General features: G+C 46.4%; 1 protein-coding gene and 1 pseudogene across 2 annotated transcripts in view; one reads left to right on the top strand and one right to left on the bottom strand.

The window, feature by feature from the left end:
- Positions 1-18003, bottom strand: part of LOC147449113 (kinesin-like protein KIN-12E) — an 81982-nt gene that overhangs the window by 9399 nt on the left and 54580 nt on the right. The gene's annotated exons all lie outside the window — the stretch shown is intronic.
- LOC147449114 (uncharacterized) lies at positions 6837-9735 on the top strand (annotated as a pseudogene).

Genomic DNA, 18003 nt, shown 5'->3' with positions numbered 1-18003 from the left:
AAATTTTCCGCTTTTTAAGAAAAGCTTCTCAGAACCCATCTTTATTCTTGTGCTATCGTCTTTACGCGTATTCCTCTTTCCAGTTCGGATTTCCTCTCGACTATGGATATCCCCTTTCCGATGCACCCGTCACCCACCTTGTGACGCATCAGGAATACCCATCACCTAGTCCTTTCCTACCGAACCTACGGTACAATCCCCTTCACGATGCTCTATGTCACCCATCCTATGACGCATCAGAGATGTCCGTTCCCGGATGGTCGGATACTTCTTCCCGATGCTCCCTGTCACCCATCCGATATGACGCATCAGAAGTACTCGTTCCTGGTGGCGTTACAGATATTCTCGTTCACAGTGCTATCGTCATTACTTTGAATGACGCACTAGGAATACTCTGTACTCGAATGTCTCCAGTGAGAAAAACCCTCACTTAAAATTCCAAAAATTCATTTAGAATTATTTTTCTTTGATGTTCCAAGCGAGAAAACCCTGTCACTTATAAATCCAATAATTCATTTAGAATTATTTTTCTGTCAGATAAAGCCAATTTAGCAATAGAGAGCTTGATGAGAGGAAAGATTAGCCAGTTTCAGAGACAGATCACAGACTTCTTTAGAGCTGCCACTGGACAACCGGAGGAGTTACTACCACAGCAGAGCTCGTTGCCTCACACCAGAGGCATATTGATCGAACGAGCGACTGAGCTGGGGAGATCCAGACGCCCACGACTATGGAGGACTACACAACATAGACAAAGGCTGCATCAGAGGATCCAAGTCACTTTGACTCGGCATGCACAACGCCCGGTCAGACTACTGACAATGGAGGACATTGATGAGAATCGCCAGCGACCGATGCTGGATCTCCTATGATCTAGCTATCCGAGCTAGCTCTGTTTTAGCTGCTTAGTACTACCACACCCAGCAGTCTAGGATTCCAAAATATTTTATTTTGTCATTTTGTCATCTTGTTACTCTGACTTTGTATCAAATCCACCACATTGTAACTTTCTGGTCTCATAGGTCACTTTGGCCTTTTGAAGACGTTAATATAACATTTCATTTCATTTCATTTTTTCTCTCTCTCTGGATGAGTGCGTAGGTTCAGCAGGTCGGGATTAGGGTTTCGCATGCCCAGCAAGACACGAGCAGGTTTCAACACGTCATGAGCAAGCAACAAACAGGTCGACCAGGCAACGAGCAGGCCCTTGCTGCTCGCACTCCAGCTACAAAACATGCTCGTGCTGGTTTGCTTTAGGGTTTGCAACAACAAAGCAGCTCGCAAGTTGGGCATCGCGCTGGTCTGCTCTAGGGTTTGCGACAGTGCCAAAACAACTCGCGAGTTGGTATGCAGCAGATTCACCTAGCCATCTAATTCACGCTGGTCTATTCTAGGGTTTCGCTCCTTCATTTGCAGTAGAACCTGCTCGCGTGGCCCTACAGCTTACTCCCCATCGCACAGAGCATTCAAAAAATTTAGAAATTCGAAAAATTCAAAAAGTCACAGCAGAAAAATTCAGAAATTCACAGAAACTGCGTGGGGGGGGGAATTATTATGCGAAATATATGCTTGATGCGGGAGAAAATGTATGCATAAGTGTGGAAAGTTTTGGAAACAGTTGTGTGTTTAGTGTGGCCGTCTTGTGATGGAGGTCATGAGCGCAAACCCAGCACTTCTTGAGAGCTCTAGCCCCTCCCCCTTGAGTGGTTTGTATGCAATGGCATCACCAACAATAAAGAAATCAACTTTTATGCCTACCAGCAAGAGGTAGCAAACATGGAAAAGGAGATGAAGGCGTACAAGACAGAGATGGAAGAGTGGAAGATGGAGAAGGCGGTCTTTCTTCAGTGGAAAATCAGCGAGGCCGAGCTTCGAACTGTGGAGAGAATGGAGCATCGAGCCGTAATTGAAGACCTCAAGAATCAGATTTCAGCCCTCAAGAGAGACCTAGCCGAGGCAAGAGCCAATGGTGGTGTCACATGACACATCACAACCCTATGTGTCCGTAGACAAGTTATACCACAGCAGGGTTCAGTCAATCCAGTCAGTTTAGATTAGCAGTGATCTGGCACTTTTGTGAGTCTATTCGTAGACCGTGCATGCCCAATCACTTAGCATAGATGCATATCCTCCGATTGCACACAGCATGATCATCGGAATTCCCATCAGAATCCATTAGCATCAGTTAGGGGAATTTTCTAGTGCATTTAGCCTATTTTCTTATTTATTGGTATTTTCACTTATTATTTTTAAGTGACTTTCCAACAAAAGTAGGTAGGGCAATTTTGCTAAGTTTGTATATAAGCAAACCCAAGTTAGCACTAAATGGCAGAAGAGGCAGCAAGAGCACCTTGCTCAACAGGCAACTTCTCAGCAAGACCAACCCCCGCGACTACTCTGGCGTTTTCTCCATAGAAGACCTAGCGTTTTTGCATCAGATCAGCCTTGGCGATTTGTGCACACCAGATCAGCCCCGGCGTCATCACGACACAGCAGATCAGCCTAGCGTTTTTGCATTTGCAGAACCCCGGCGACAGAAGGACCAATTTCAGCCCCTGGCGTTTTTGGATTTCAGCAGCAAATTAAGACCGGCATTATTCACCTAAAGTGTAGCAGATTCAGCCCGTAAAGACCATCAGTTTTCAGCCCTAAGAAACCTCATTTTTCAGCCAAGAAAACGCAGCCAAAACAGTCATTTTCAGCCACTGAAACAGTCCGAAATTCAGCGATTAGAAGATCTCACATTTCAGCCATCGTCGTCGTCGTCGTCGGCATAGACCAAGTTGCATAGTCCATTGCATACGCATTGTACACCTTTGTGCAATCAAAGAATAGACCACTCTCGCCGACAAGAGTGGGGCCTTCAGAGGAGGGTTTTACAACCTCTCGGGTGTCGTATCTCTTCTCTCTCCTTCTCTCAATCTCATTCACTTGACGCACAATCCACTCACTTTGTTCGTGACCATAGCACTCTACAAGATGGAAAGCTCTCTCTTTCCCTAAAGAACTAAAAGGAACCTTGAGCAATAAAGATCCCTAATCTTGAGAAAATACAACATTCATTCCGCTGCACCTAACATTGGTATCAGAGCTTTGGAAGTGTTCTGCATTACTCAAGGAAAGAACCACAAGAATTTTTTTTGCTTGTTGCGATCGCACGAACCCAAGTTTACTTGGGCGAGGCGATTCCTAATCGTGTTTTGTTGAAGAGTGACAGGAATCCCAAGAAAGAAGGCTTTGTCCAGCCTCCCCTTGTGTCTCTTTTCACTCATTGAGAGCGGACCGTGCACTTAGCGGCCGGCCAATCCACGTGAGGTGGGAAAAAGCGTGAGCGCAAGGCCGCCAAGGGGTGCGCCCGCAGAAAAGAGTAGAACTCGGGTGAAGAGAAGATCCTTCTCCAACGCGATTTGCAAGCGAAAGAACACCTCAAGATCCTCAAGAACCCAAGATTCTCACGAATCAAGGACCTCAAGAACCCAAGTTCCTTGTGAACTTAAGAAACCAAGACCCTCAAGAACCCAAGTTCCTCGTGAACTTAAGAACCCAAGACCCCCAGAGAACCCACAAGAACCACGACTTCAAAATGGTTATCACTAGAAGCGGCATGGATGCTTCGCTTGGAGGTGATGAGCATGAGAGAGGCGAAGAAGAATTTTCCCCACCAGGAGGTTTTTCCGACCCTTCCCCATCTACGACACTGATTGCATTAACTCCAAAGGAGGAGTTGAAGCTGTTGTTTATGGAACATGATTTACAACGCAAAGCAAGATATGCCGTAAGGATGGCAGCCATAGTGCGTGAGCACGAGCAAGCACGCTTGGAAGCCAAAGAACGACAAGCCACACTGGATCGTGAATCCAAAGAAAGAAAAGTTGAAATGGAACGCAGACACAGAGAACCAAGCAAGACAAGGAGAATTTTATCGCGAGAACAAAGCCCTCAAAGAACAGAGCGACCGACAGAACAAAGAGATGTTGCGACTTTTTTCTCAAGTACAGGCGTACTTTGCACAGAATCAGGGAAAGGAGACTGTCTCAGTCTCTTCTTCTCCAAAGGATGATACACAGGATTTGCATGATTGTGTGAAGCATGATGATGATTTGAATGATAATGATTTGCATGATGATTTGAATGACAATGATAAGCATGATGATTTGGATGCCAATGATTTGCATAATGATTTGGATGACAATGACAAGCACGATGATTTGCATGATCAAGATGTGATTTCTCACAAGCATGAGGAGTTGCATGAAGATGATGTGATTGTTCACAAGGATGATGTGTTAGTTAATGCTTTTTCTAGCGAAGCTAACCTCGTTGTAGATTCGATCAATCACGAAGAACCGATCTTGACTTTCGAGTCGAGATCCAAAGAACCCCCACAAGACGATTCGATCATACAAGAAGAAGCGATCTTGGCTCTCGAACCTTGGTCCAAAGAACCATCACAGGAAGTATTATGTGTTCACATGATTAATACGCACGCATTGTTCGAGTGTTTCATTCGTGACGGTTTCCTATATTGTAGTCAGCATCGTTATGTGATCCCTTTTCCTAAGCATGACATATTGTATGTTGAGCACGTTTCTCTCATGGATGAGCACGAATGTATGCGGATTGTGCATGAAAAGTTGAAAAGTTTGTATGTCAGGAAGTCACATTCCATGTCTCTTCCTTGGCATGACACAGTTTTTGAACGAGCACATGATTGTATGAGTACCACGCATGGGCATTTCCATTGTGATTTGCCACACTTGATTGATTTCTATCAAACAGAAAAGATTCGACCTCATTGTTTGCATATGTTTGATAAACGGGTTGTCACTCCGTCTCTATGTTCATCTACATTGCATACACAGTCTTTAGAGAAGACAAGATTGTTTTCCTTCACTTTACATGGAATAGGCATGTTCATGGTTTTGTGTTGGAGATGGTTTCAGGAATTTTCAGCCATGGAGATTCTTGAAGATGGAAGAAGCACGACTCTAGACGAAGTTGAAGCAAGAAAGGAGATTCAGAAGACTTTGTGTCGCTTTCGGTGCGGCCCAAAGAAGCAAGTGTTGCAGACCTTTATGAAGTTCAAGTACCGCTCGACCCACACAGCAGAGTGGGCCGCAAAGAGTCTCTTCCAGGATTCCGGATGCTGTTGGCGATCTCCCTCGACGCCATACAGTTCGGCACCAGTACCTCACTTTGAAAAGGAGGGGATGTCACGTGACACATCACAACCCTATGTGTCCATGGACAAGCTATACCACAGCAGGGTTCAGTCAGTCCAGTCAGGTTAGATTAGCAGTGATCTGGCACTTTTGTGAGTCTATTCGTAGACCGTGCATGCCCAGTCACTTAGCATAGATGCATATCCTCCGGTTGCACACAGCATGATCATCGGAATTCCCATCAGAATCCATTAGCATCAGTTAGGGGAATTTTCTAGTGCATTTAGCCTATTTTCTTATTTATTGGTATTTTCACTTATTATTTTTAAGTGACTTTCCAACAAAAGTAGGTAGGGCAATTTTGCTAAGTTTGTATATAAGCAAACACAAGTTAGCACTAAATGGCAGAAGAGGCAGCAAGAGCACCTTGCTCAACAGGCAACTTCTCAGCAAGACCAACCCCCGCGACTACTCTGGCGTTTTCTCCACAGAAGACCTAGCGTTTTTGCATCAGATCAGCCTTGGCGATTTGTGCACAGCAGATCAGCCCCAGCGACATCACGACACAGCAGACCAGCCTAGCGTTTTTGCATTTGCAGAACCCCGGCGACAGAAGGACCAATTTCAGCCCCTGGCGTTTTTGGATTTCAGCAGCAAATTAAGACCGGCATTATTCACCTAAAGTGTAGCAGATTCAGCCCGTAAAGACCATCAGTTTTCAGCCCTAAGAAACCTCATTTTTCAGCCAAGAAAACGCAGCCAAAACAGTCATTTTCAGCCACTGAAACAGTCCGAAATTCAGCGATTAGAAGATCTCACATTTCAGCCATCGTCGTCGTCGTCACCGTCGTCATCATCGGCATAGACCAAGTTGCATAGTCCATTGCATACGCATTGTACACCTTTGTGCAATCAAAGAATAGACCACTCTCGCCGACGAGAGTGGGGCCTTCGGAGGAGGGTTTTACAACCTCTCGGGTGTCGTATCTCTTCTCTCTCCTTCTCTCAGTCTCATTCACTTGCACGCACAATCCACTCACTTTGTTCGTGACCACAGCACTCTACAAGACGGAAAGCTCTCTCTTTCCCTAAAGAACTAAAAGGAACCTTGAGCAATAAAGATCACTAATCTTGAGAAAATACAACATTCATTCCCCTAACAGGTGGACTAGAAGAGCGAGAAATCCAACCCTCAGTGATAGAAGAACTTAAGGTAATAAAAGAGCAAATGCAAGCCATTAAGGAAGAGGAGAAACAACAAGAAGCAAAAACACCTTCATGGACAGATATGATTACCAAAACCCATAAGAAAGTGGAAGAAGCGGAGAAGCGGAGAAGTGGATTTCGATCACGAAGAAGGGCAAAGGCAAGGAGGTATCAATCCCCACTCCCACCATCATCAACATGACACCTGAGGAGAACAACGAAGACGTATGAGAGCTTTGCATGTGAGGGTTACCGGCCTCAACGATCGGGACAAAATTGATGAGAAAGTACAGGAGCTCATTGTACTAATGGGGATGCAAAAAGCGACACACACAAGAGCATGGAGAGTTGGTAAGAAAAGTGGAGGCACGTGGGAAACATCGAGAGAAAGAGCTCTTATATTGCGCTTCCCCTCTATTGAAGAGAAGGACTTTTTGAGAAGGAGGCCCACTCTCAAAAAGACTGGTACCTTCCTTGGTGACGATCTCACCCTCTCATAGCTTGCCCACACGCAGGAAGTCATGCCAGAGATTAGGGCCGCAAGAGAAAAAGGGGAGACAGCTTTTTAGAGTAGTCGTTATGGAGAGACGCCCTACATGACGGTGCGAGACCTAAGGGACCACACTCAAGATGGCTACTTGGAATTGTAATGGGTCTATGAGGTTGGATGTTGGGGCCTTTGAGAACAGTTTCAGAGACAGGGACATTGTATTCTTCTTGGAGACTCATGAAGCGCCTGGACAGGTGTTGCCACATGTGGGGGGATATAGATGGGAGACAGCCCACAGGATAGTCACGACATCTGAGCATGGGAGTAGAGGTTCAAGCGGAGCATCAGTGCTATTTAGAGAGGACCCACATCCACTACTACATATTGTACGAAGAGATGAGCATGCTAGATACATGTGGGTAGGTTGAGAGCTGACATAGGTTGATTTCTATACATTGCTATATGTTACTTCCCTCCCAGAACGTCAGTATATGCTGCATCCAAAGGGCAGTCGCCTTTCTCTATACTGGACGATGATATATGGGAGTTTTCTAGGGATGGTGATATCATCCTCCTAGGGGACTTCAATGCCCGAACGGGCAACTCTTAAACAGTCTTCTACGACACTTCAGATGAGATGCTTAGAGAGCTGGATGTGGGGGAGTTCGGGCTTGACAGACGCTCACATGACAGAGAGCAGACGGAGTATGGGAGATACCTCACAGAGATGACGACCACACATGGATTAGCCATACTTAACGGCTTACAGCGATTTCTTGGAACAACCGACTTAACATGTTTTCCACACAAACATGGGGCCAGTACAGTGGACTATGTTATGACATAACCGAGCTTTATCCCGTGCATTCAAGATTTCACAACGGGAGCAAGGCCAATGGGCGTAGCAATAGATCATGCTCTCTTGACGCTATCTATTTCATTCAAGTATAGTACAGCCAAGGCATCAGGAGGCAGGTCACACACTCATTATACATTTACACGAGAGACTGGTTCTCTTTATACAGAGGACATATGGGACCGTTAATGGAAAGACACGCTGGTACAAGCCTCTCAGTGGAGGACTGCACCACTTTACTAACTAACACACTGCATGGTGCTGCATAAGTGGCATACCCGCACACCCAGCCCAGCAGGAGACCACATTCTGGGAGCATGCCCCAGAATAGTTGGTATGATGAGGAGTGCAGAGAGATGAGAGCCCAGCTTCGGAGGGATCTTCTTTTAGGAGTCATCACTTACAGACAGTCTCGGATTGCTTCCCGGCACCTTGTGGGACGGAAGAAGCGAGCTTACCTGGCTCAGATGGAACGAGACTTATATCAGATGTTCTTGAGTAGGGATTCAAGAGAGGCATGGCGACTCTTTCATGAGCACTTCCCTCCCCCAGTGATTACTTCACCTGATGTGTGAGGCCAGTATGCGACATCGTTATATACGGTTCCTGGACAGGAACCCCTTCCAAACCCTACAGAGCCATGCCCAAATACGAGCACCTTCTTTACCACTGGGATCGTACAGAGGGCCATTGACAAGATGAGGACCAGGAGGGCATATGATCGTGACGGTCTAGTAGCGGAGCACTTTATACATGCTAGGGATTTGTTGATGGAGGTTCTTGCAGTGTTGTCCAATCGTGCGATGCGTGAGGGGTTACCTGAGACTTGGAGGTTGTCAACTATTGTGCCTATCTTCAAGGCAAGGGATCCTACAGAGCCTGGGAACTACCACACTATTATGGTTGGACACGCATTGGCACGGTTGTATGTATCCATTCTTGAGCAGCGCTTGAGTATTTGGGCAGAGGATGAGGGGGTACGGGCAAAGGGTCAGGCCGGTTTCAGGAGGGGTTTCTCCACTCTTGATCATATTTTGACACTCAAAGCCATCATTGAGGAGGGCAGGTCACATGGGAGACGGATTTATTGTAGCTTTGTGGATTTCCGCAAAGCATTCGACATAGTACCGAGAGCTCAATTGATGCGCAGACTACGGGAGATGGGGGTGTCCATAGAGTTGATCTGGGGGATTATGGCTTTGTACAAATCAGTGATGGGACATATACGCACTCCGGGAAGGGTATCTGATTTAGTTCACTCTACTATTGGGTGAAACAGGGCTGCCCATTGTCTCCTACTCTATTTGGTATGTATGTTGATGAGGTGACTGATTACATTGACAGAGGGGGTGATAGAGGTGCCTAGCTGGCAGTGACGTGGATCCCATTGTTGTTATATGCTGATGATATTGTGTTGATATCTGACTCACCAGAGGGTATGCAACGGTATTTGGATGCACTACACAGTTTTTCAGAGGATAGTGGATTGTGTGTAAACCTTGGTAAAACCAAGGTTATGGTGTTTAACACCACACCACAGTGGATAAGGAAATCAGTACCTACTTTCACATATGGTCAGGAGATTGTGGAGTACACAGATGCGTACACTTACCTGGGGGCAGTCTTCATTGGGCCGAGATTTTCTTTAAGAAGAGCAACAGAGACTAGACTGACTAGAGCTTATGCGGCCTTGGAAGGACTAGAGAGAATGTGTTCGCAGGTTCAGTTTCGGGAACCTAGGACAAAGCTATGGCTCTTTGATACTTTGGTTGCATCTACTATGCTATATGGGGTGCAGGTTTGGGGACCTTCTGTAGGCCAGGATGGTTGGAGACGTATGGAGAGACCCTTGGTATCTATGATCTCTCGGCGGCTGATTAGAGCCAAGGCATCTAGAGCCAAAGACAGAGTTACATTACATATGTCATTGCACAGTGTACTATGAGATACGAGGCCGTTTTCATTGTCTATTCAGAGAAGGTTTTGGGCCTCTATCCAAGGTCATGAGCTATGAGGATGAGAGATGTCTTGGAGTGTATCTACTTGAGTTACACAGGCACAGAGACACTTTACTGAGGAGAGCTAGAGAGAGACGCTCCCAGAGACAGATTACAAATTTCTTTACACTAGATATTGGACCCCCAGAGGAGCAGACACCGTTGCAGAGCTCTGTCCGCACTCATACTACCGCTATTGGCATTCTCATAGACCGAGCATTGGAGCTAGGGAGATCTAGACACCCGCGATTGAGGAGAGGAGCTACACAACATCGACGGAGACTACAACAGAGGATTCTAGCCATACTCTCTCGACGTCCACTTCTTTCATTGTACTACACATTGTATTTTGTTTCAGTTCTTTTGATTCCAGACATGGTATCAGATTCACTATGTTGTAACGGCTTGGTCTCATAGGTCATTTTGGCCTTTTGAAGACGTTAATATATCATTTCATATCATCTCTCTCTCTCTCTCTCTCTCTCTCTCTCTCTCTCTCTCTCTCTCTCTCTCTCTCTCTCTCTCTCTCTCTCTCTCTCTCTCTCTCTCTCTCCAACAACCCCCCCCCCCCCCCCCCCCCCCCGGCTGCCCCGCCCCCCTCGTAGCATCTCCCCCCTGCGTAGAGACTGAAAGCGTAGTGAGAGAAAACGTAGAGGAGAAAGCGTAGAGAGAGAGAGAGAGAAAGCATACAGAGAAAGCCTCAGAGACAAAGATAATGTGGATGAAGAGATGAGAGAACTCATGATTATGGTGGGGGTTAATGAGCAGAAGCATACTAGGGCTTGGAGAGTGGGCAATAAGAAAAGTGGGAGCAAGGGGGAAACCTCGAAGGAAAGGGCACTCATCCTCCGTTTCCCCTCCATGGAAGCGAAGGACTTCTTGAAGAAGAGACCGACTCTAAAGAAGACAGGCATCTTTCTTGGAGATGACCTTACCCTCTCGCAGATTGCTCATATGCAAGAGGTTATGCCGGAAATTAGAAGGGCAAGGGAAAAAGGGAAGATTACTTTTTACCGTGATGGAAGGGTGGTGATACTGGACCGATGATCCGCATGACGATGCGAGACCTATGGGACCACACTAAACATGGCAGCCTGGAATTGTAATGGGTCACTCCGTCTTGATGTAGGTGCCTTTGAGGATAGTTTCACTGAGAGAGCATTTTCTATTCTGAGACACATCAAGCCCATAGGCAGTCCATGCCACAGATGAGCGGATATAGCAGGGAGACAGCTTGCAGACAACAAACCAGATCAGAGCATCGAGGACAGGGCTCAGGGGAAGTGGCAGTTTTATGGAGGGAGGAGTTGCAGCCATTGGTATATATAGCGCGCAAGGATGAGCAGGCTAGGTACATGTGGGTGACGCTAAGGGCAGATACCTCTACAATGCTATTTGTTATTTTCCTCCTAGTACGTCAGTATCTGCATCACCTAGAGGACAATCCCCCTCTGCTATTTTGGATAATGACATATGGGAGTTTTCCAGGGATGGTGACATTATCATACTAGGGGACTTCAATGCTAGGACTTCCCATCACCAGACACTATTCTATGATACTTCCGAGGAGATGCCTAGGGAGCTGGACGTTACAGAGATGGGTCTATCCAAACTATCACAGGATAAGGAGTACACTAAGTATGGTAGATACTTGAGAGAAATGGGAACTGCACATGGATTGGCCATTCTGAATGGCCTACTGAGATTTTCTACAGCCGGAGGTTTTACATGCTTTCCATATCGACATGGTGCTAGTACAATGGATTTCATGGTGGGCACTAGGCCAGTTGGAGTAGCAGTTGATCATGCTATCTTGTCTTTCACTCTTACGTTTCAGTTCAGCACAGCTCCATTAGGAGAGGTCCCCACACACACTCCATATACTTTCGTGAGATATGGATGAGATATACAGGCAGCTATGCACTTAGGAGCCAGGACGGCCACTAGATAAACTCACCCAAACATTGACGAAGAGGCTCCATGATACAGCATCAGAGGCATAACCCCCACAACCAGCCTACAGGGGAGACGATCTGGGAGCATGCCCCAAAGCAGTTGGTATGATGAGGAATGTACAGAGACGAGGATCAAATTACAGAGGGAAGTGCTCATCGATATTACCACACATAGACAGTTATGGATTATCTTTCGCCGCAGAGTGCGGCACAGAGTGCTGCAAAAGAAAAGAGCTTATCTATCTCACCTAGAGGATCTGTATCAACTATTTATGAGTCAAGACTCAGGCGAAGCATGGAGGCTATTCCATGAGCATTCACCACCACCAGCCATCACCTCCACAGAGACATGGGGAGAATATGCCACATCTCTCTACAACATCAGGGCAACCACCTTTGTCAGACCCACTAGAGACATGCCCTGAGATATGTACCTTCTTTACTAGCGAGAGGGTACGGAAAGCCATTGAAAGTATGAAGACAGGGAGAGCACATGATCATGATGGTCTGGTAGCAGAGCACTTCATCCATGCAAGAGATATGTTTGCAGAGCTTAATGCTATGATGTTTAATCGAGCCATGTATGAAGGCTTTCCTCAGACTTGGAGTATGTTCACCATTGTGCTTATTTTCAAGTCAGGAGATCCAATGATTCCCGGGAATTATCGCACCATCATGGTTGGTCACAAATTGGCTATGTTGTGTGCGTCCGTTCTTGAGCAGGAGCTGGGTAGATGGGCAGAGCAAGAGGACATACGAGCACGTGGGCAAGCACGATTCAAGAGAGGTTTCTCCACTCTTGACCGGATTCTGACACTCAGAGCTATTATTTAGGAATGTAGACACAATGGCAAGAGGATCTATTGTACCTTTGTGGATTTGCGCAAAGCCTTTGACACAGTGCCGAGAGCCAGACTTATATGCAAACTACAAGACATAGGTGTGCATATAGAGCTAATATGGGGTATCTTGGCTTTATACAAGATAGTGATGGGACGGGTACGTACTACTGAGGGAATGTTTGACAAGGTCCACTCCACTATTGGAGTGAAGCAGGGATGTCACGTGACACATCCAACCCTATGTGTCCGTGGACAAAGCTACAGCACTTTTGTTCAATCAAGACCAGGGTTCAGTTCAATCAAGTCAAGTCTAGAATAGGAAGTGATCTGGCACTTTTGTGAGTCTGTTCACAGACCGTGCATGTCCAGACACTTAGATTACATGCATATCCTCTGGTTACACACAACATGATCATCAGCATTCCCACCAGAATCCATCAAGGGAATTTTCCAATGCATTAAACCTATTTTCCCTATTTTTGATATTTTTCACTTATTATTTTTAAGTGACTTTTGTTGGAAAGTAGGTAGGGCAATTTTGCTAAGTTTGTATATAAGCAAACCTAGCGCTAGCACTTTCTAGCAGAAGAGGCAGCAGGAGCACACGCTCAACAGGCAACTTCTCAACAGAGCCCCCAAGAGACCTAGCGTTTTTGCATCACAACAGAAGGCTGGCGTTTTTGGACCAGATCAGCGCCTGTTTTTGCATTGGCAACAACTTGGCGATAGCAAGAAGCAGAAGACTCCTAGCGTTAGCACATTTGCACAGCGACAGTAAATCAGTCCTAGTGTTAGCAGATTTCCACCGCAAGTCAAATTTTCAGCCCAAGAGTTTTTGCATCTGCCAGGCATTTCAGTGTTTTGCAGATCTATCGCGACGAAACCAACACAAGCACCAGCATTTTCAGTTTTCAGCACTTAGACATCGCAGAACAAGTCCCGAACCTCGCAGATCTCACCTTCCCGCAGCAAATCCTCACCGCATGGTCAGATCCCGCAACGTTTGCAGATTCAGTCCGGAAAACGCAGATTTCAGCATCTGCGTTTTCAGCGCATCATCATCGCATCGTCGTCATCGACATCCTCACCGACATAGAGTTAGAATTCAGCAAATAAAGATTTGCAGATTTCAGCCCTTCGCATTTTCAGATTTCAGCCATCTCGTTGTCGTCCTCATCGTCGTCGACATCGTCGGCAAGTCCAAGCATTGTAGAGATTTGTGCAATCATAAGTAGACCGCTCTCGCCATAGAGAGTGGGGCCTTCGAAGGAGGGTTTGACAACATTCTGGTGTCGTATTCTTCTCTCTATCTCCCAATTCAGCACCTTCACGCACAATGTCCATTCACTTTGTTTGTGCACTCTCTCATTAAAGAACGGAAGGCTCTCCCTTCCCTAAGTAAAAGGAACCCTTGAGCACAGTTCGGAGCACTCATCTTGAGCAAAGTTCAACATTCATTTCCGTTGCACCTTACAAGGGATGCTGCCCCCTATCTCTGACTCTTTTTGGGATGTATGCGGATGAGTTTTCAGACTATGTAGAGCGACAGAGAGACAGACAGGCTCAGCCATCAGGGACTCCACCGAAAACTACCCCAAGATAGGTATATGCGTCTGTGTACTCCACAGATTCCCGGCCATACGTAAATGTGGGTGCTGACCTCCTGACCCACTCTGGGGTGGTGTTGAACACCATAACGTTGGTTTTCCCAAGGTTAACAAACAATCCACTGTCATGAGCAAATGTATTCAAAGCATCTAAATGACGCTGCATCCCATTTGGAGAGTTAGAAATCAAGATAATATCATCAGCATATAGTAACAACGGAACCATGTCCGTGCTAGCTGAGCCCCTCTGTCTCCCTGACGCTCTACATAGTCTGAAAACTCGTCCACATACATTCCAAAAAGAGTCGGAGATAGGGGGCATCCCTGCTTCACTCCAATAGTGGAGTTGAGATTCCCTGAGTAGTGTGTACCCGCCCCATCACTATCCTGTATAAAGCCAGAATACCCCATATCAGCTCTGTAGGCACACCCATGTCCTTTGGTTTGCGTATAAGTTTGCCTCTCGGCACTATGTCAAAGGCTTTGCGGAGATCCACAAAGCTACAGTAGATCCTCTTGCCATGGTGTCTACCCTCCTCAATAATAGCTCTTGAGTGTCAGAATCTGGTCAAGAATGGAGAAACCTCTCCTGAATCCTGCTTGCCCTGGTGCTTGTATGCCCTCTCGCTCTGCCCATCAACTCAACTCCTGCTCAAGAACGGATGCTCACAGCCTAGCCAATGTGTGACCAACCATGATAGTGCGATAATTCCCGGGAATCATGGGATCTCTTGACTTGAAAATAGGCACAATCGTAGACATACTCCAAGTTTCAAGAAAGCTTTCATACATGGCTCGATTAAACATCATAGTAAAAGGATCTGCAAGAATGTCTCTGGCATGGATGAAGTGCTCTGCTACCAAACCATCATGATCATGTGCTCTCCTTGTCTTCATCCTCTCAATGGCTATTTTTACCCTCTCGGCAGTAAAGAAAGTACATGTCTCCGGGCATGTCTCTAGTGGGTCCGGCATAGGTGGTTGCCTTGATGCTGTGTAGAGGGATGTGGCATATTCCCCCCCACGTCTCTATGGAGGCGACCGCTCGTGGTGGTGAATGCTCGTGGAATAGCCTCCATGCTTCCCGGAGTCTTCACTCATAAATAGCTGATACAGATCCCGCTCTAGCTGAAATAGATAAGCCCTTTTCTTTCGTCACACTAGGCGGCAAAAGATAATCCGTGATTGTCTATGTGTGGTAATACCCATGAGCACTTCCCTCTGTAATTTGATCCTCGTCTCTCTACATTCCTCATCGTACCAACTCTTCTGCGGCATGCTCCCAGACCGTCTCCGTGTAGGCTGACTATGGGGGTATACCTCTAATGCTGCATCATGGAGCGTCTGTCAATATCTGAGTGAGTTCAGCTAGTGGCCTAGCTAGTGGCCGTCTCGGCTCTTGAGTGCATAGCTGCATGTATATCTCATCCATATACTCAAAATCTATCTCCCTCATGAAGGTATACCGAGTATGCGTAGGGACCTCTCCTAATGGAGCTGTGCCAAACTGAAACGTCAGGGTGAAAGACAGGATAGCATGACAACTGCCACTCCAATTGGCCTAGTGTCCACCATGAAGTCCTGAAAGAATGGAATGAGACCTGGCTAGGCCATAACATAAACCTCTCTACTAGCACCATGTCGGTGTGGAAAGCAAGTAAAACCTCCAGCTATTGAGAATCTTTGTAGGCCATTTAAACTGGCCAATCTATGTGCAATTCCCATAACTATCAAGTATCTGCCATACTTAGTGTACTCATCATCTAGTGATAGTCTGGATAGGCCCATCTCTGTAACGCCAATCTCCCTAGGCATCTCCTCGCAAGTATCATAAAATATTGTCTGGTGATGGGCAGTCCTAGCATTGAAGTCCCCTAGTATGATAATGTCACCATCCTTAGAAAACTCCCATATGTCATTATCCAAAATAGCAAAGGGGGACTGTCCTCTAGGTGATGCATATACTGAGGTACTAGGAGGAAAGTAACAAATAGCAATATAGAGGTATCTGCCCGTCTCTAGTTGAGCCTCACCCACATGTACCTAGCTTGTTCATCAATGCGCGCTATATATATCAATGGTTGCATCTCCTCCGTAAATAGAACTGTCACTCCCCCTGAACCCCATCCTCGATGCTCCGATTTGGTCTCCTGTCTGCTGCAGGCTTTTTCCCATCTATATCCGCTCACCTGTGGCTTGATTTGCCAGGGGCTCCATGCGTCTCAAAGTAGAAAATGATGTCTCTCCCTGTGAAACTATTCTCAAAGGCACCTTCATCAACGCAGAGTGACCCATTACAATTCCAGGTTGGCATCTTTAGTGTGGTCCCATAGGTCTCGCACAGTCATGCGGAGCGTCGCTCCAATATCACCACCCTTCCATCCCTGTAATAAGCAATCTTCCCTTTTTTCCTTGCTTCTCTGATTTCCGGCATTGCTTCTTGCATGTAAGGTGCAACGAAGTGAATGTTGAACTTTGCTCAAGATGAGTGCTGCGAACTGTGCTCAAGGGTTCCTTTTACTTACGGAAGGGAGAGTCCTCTGTTCCTTTAGTGAGAGAGTGCAATGGACACAAACAAAGTGGATGAACACTGTGAATGAAGGTGCATGAGTCTGAGAGAGAGAGAGAGAGAGAGAGAGAGAGAGAGAAGAGAATACGACACCAGAATGTTGTCAAACCCTCCTCCGAAGGCCCCACTCCCTATGGCGAGAGCGGTCTACTATTGATTGCAAAAATCTCTACAATGCTTGGACTTGCCGACGATGTCGACGACGATGAGGACGACAAACGAGAAGGGCTGGAATCTAAAAATGCTAAGGCTCAAATTTGCAAATCTTGTATCTACTGAATTCTAACTTTATGTCGGTGACGATGTCGATGGCGACGATGCGACGACGACACGCTCAATACGCAGATGCTGAAATCTGCGTTTTTTGGGCTGAATCTGCAAACTTCGCAGGATCTGATCGTGCGGCGAGGATCGACTACGAGAAGGTAAGATCTGCGGGGTTCAGGACTTGTTCTGCTGTGTCTAAAGGCTGAAAACCGAAAACGCTGGTCCTAGGGCTGAATCTGTCGCGATGGAATTGCAAAATGCTGAGGTCTGAACTGCAATCCGAAAACGCTAAGGCGAATTCTGCTTTCTGCGGTGGAATCTGCTAACGCTGGGAATCTGCTGTCTTCTGGGGTCGTCGGGGCCGATCTATTGTACAAAACGCGAGGGTTGATCTGTCTTGCAAAAATGCTAGCTTCTCAGTTGGGCTGAAAACGCTAGGTCAATTACGGGGTTGGTCTTGCTAAGAAGTTGCATGTTGAGAAGTGCTCCTGCTGCCTCTTCTGCCAGGAAGTGCTAGCGCTAGGTTTCTATATATACATCAGTTGCTAATTTACCCTACCTAGTTCCCAACAAAAGTCACTTAAAAATAATAAGTGAAAAATGTCAAAAATAGGGAAAATAGGTCTATGCATTGTACAAATGCTCCTGGTGGGTTTTGATGGAAATCTGATGTTCATGTTGTGTGCAACCAGAGGATGTCTGGACATGCACGGTCTGCGAACAGACTCACGAAAGTGCCAGATCACTTCCTATTTTAGGATAGCTTGACTGAACTGAACCCTGGTCATGTTGTAGCTTGTCCACGGACACATAGGGTTGGATGTGTCACGTGACATTGCATATGAGCAATCTGCGAGAGGGTAAGGTCATCTCCAAGAAAGATGCTAGTCTTCTTTAGAGTCGGTCTCTTCTTCAAAAAGTCCTTCGCTTCCATGGAGGGGAAACGGAGGATAAGTACCCTTTCTTTCGAGGTTTCTCTGTTGCTCCCACTTTTCTTATTGCCCACTCTCCAAACCCTTGTATACATCTGCTCGTTAACCCCCACCAGAGTC

The sequence above is a fragment of the Adiantum capillus-veneris genome, chromosome 10 (assembly GCF_014529385.1).
Source record: "Adiantum capillus-veneris isolate H3 chromosome 10, ASM1452938v2, whole genome shotgun sequence".
NCBI classification, from domain to species: domain Eukaryota; kingdom Viridiplantae; phylum Streptophyta; class Polypodiopsida; order Polypodiales; family Pteridaceae; genus Adiantum; species Adiantum capillus-veneris.
This window is presented reverse-complemented; position numbering and strand designations above follow the sequence as displayed.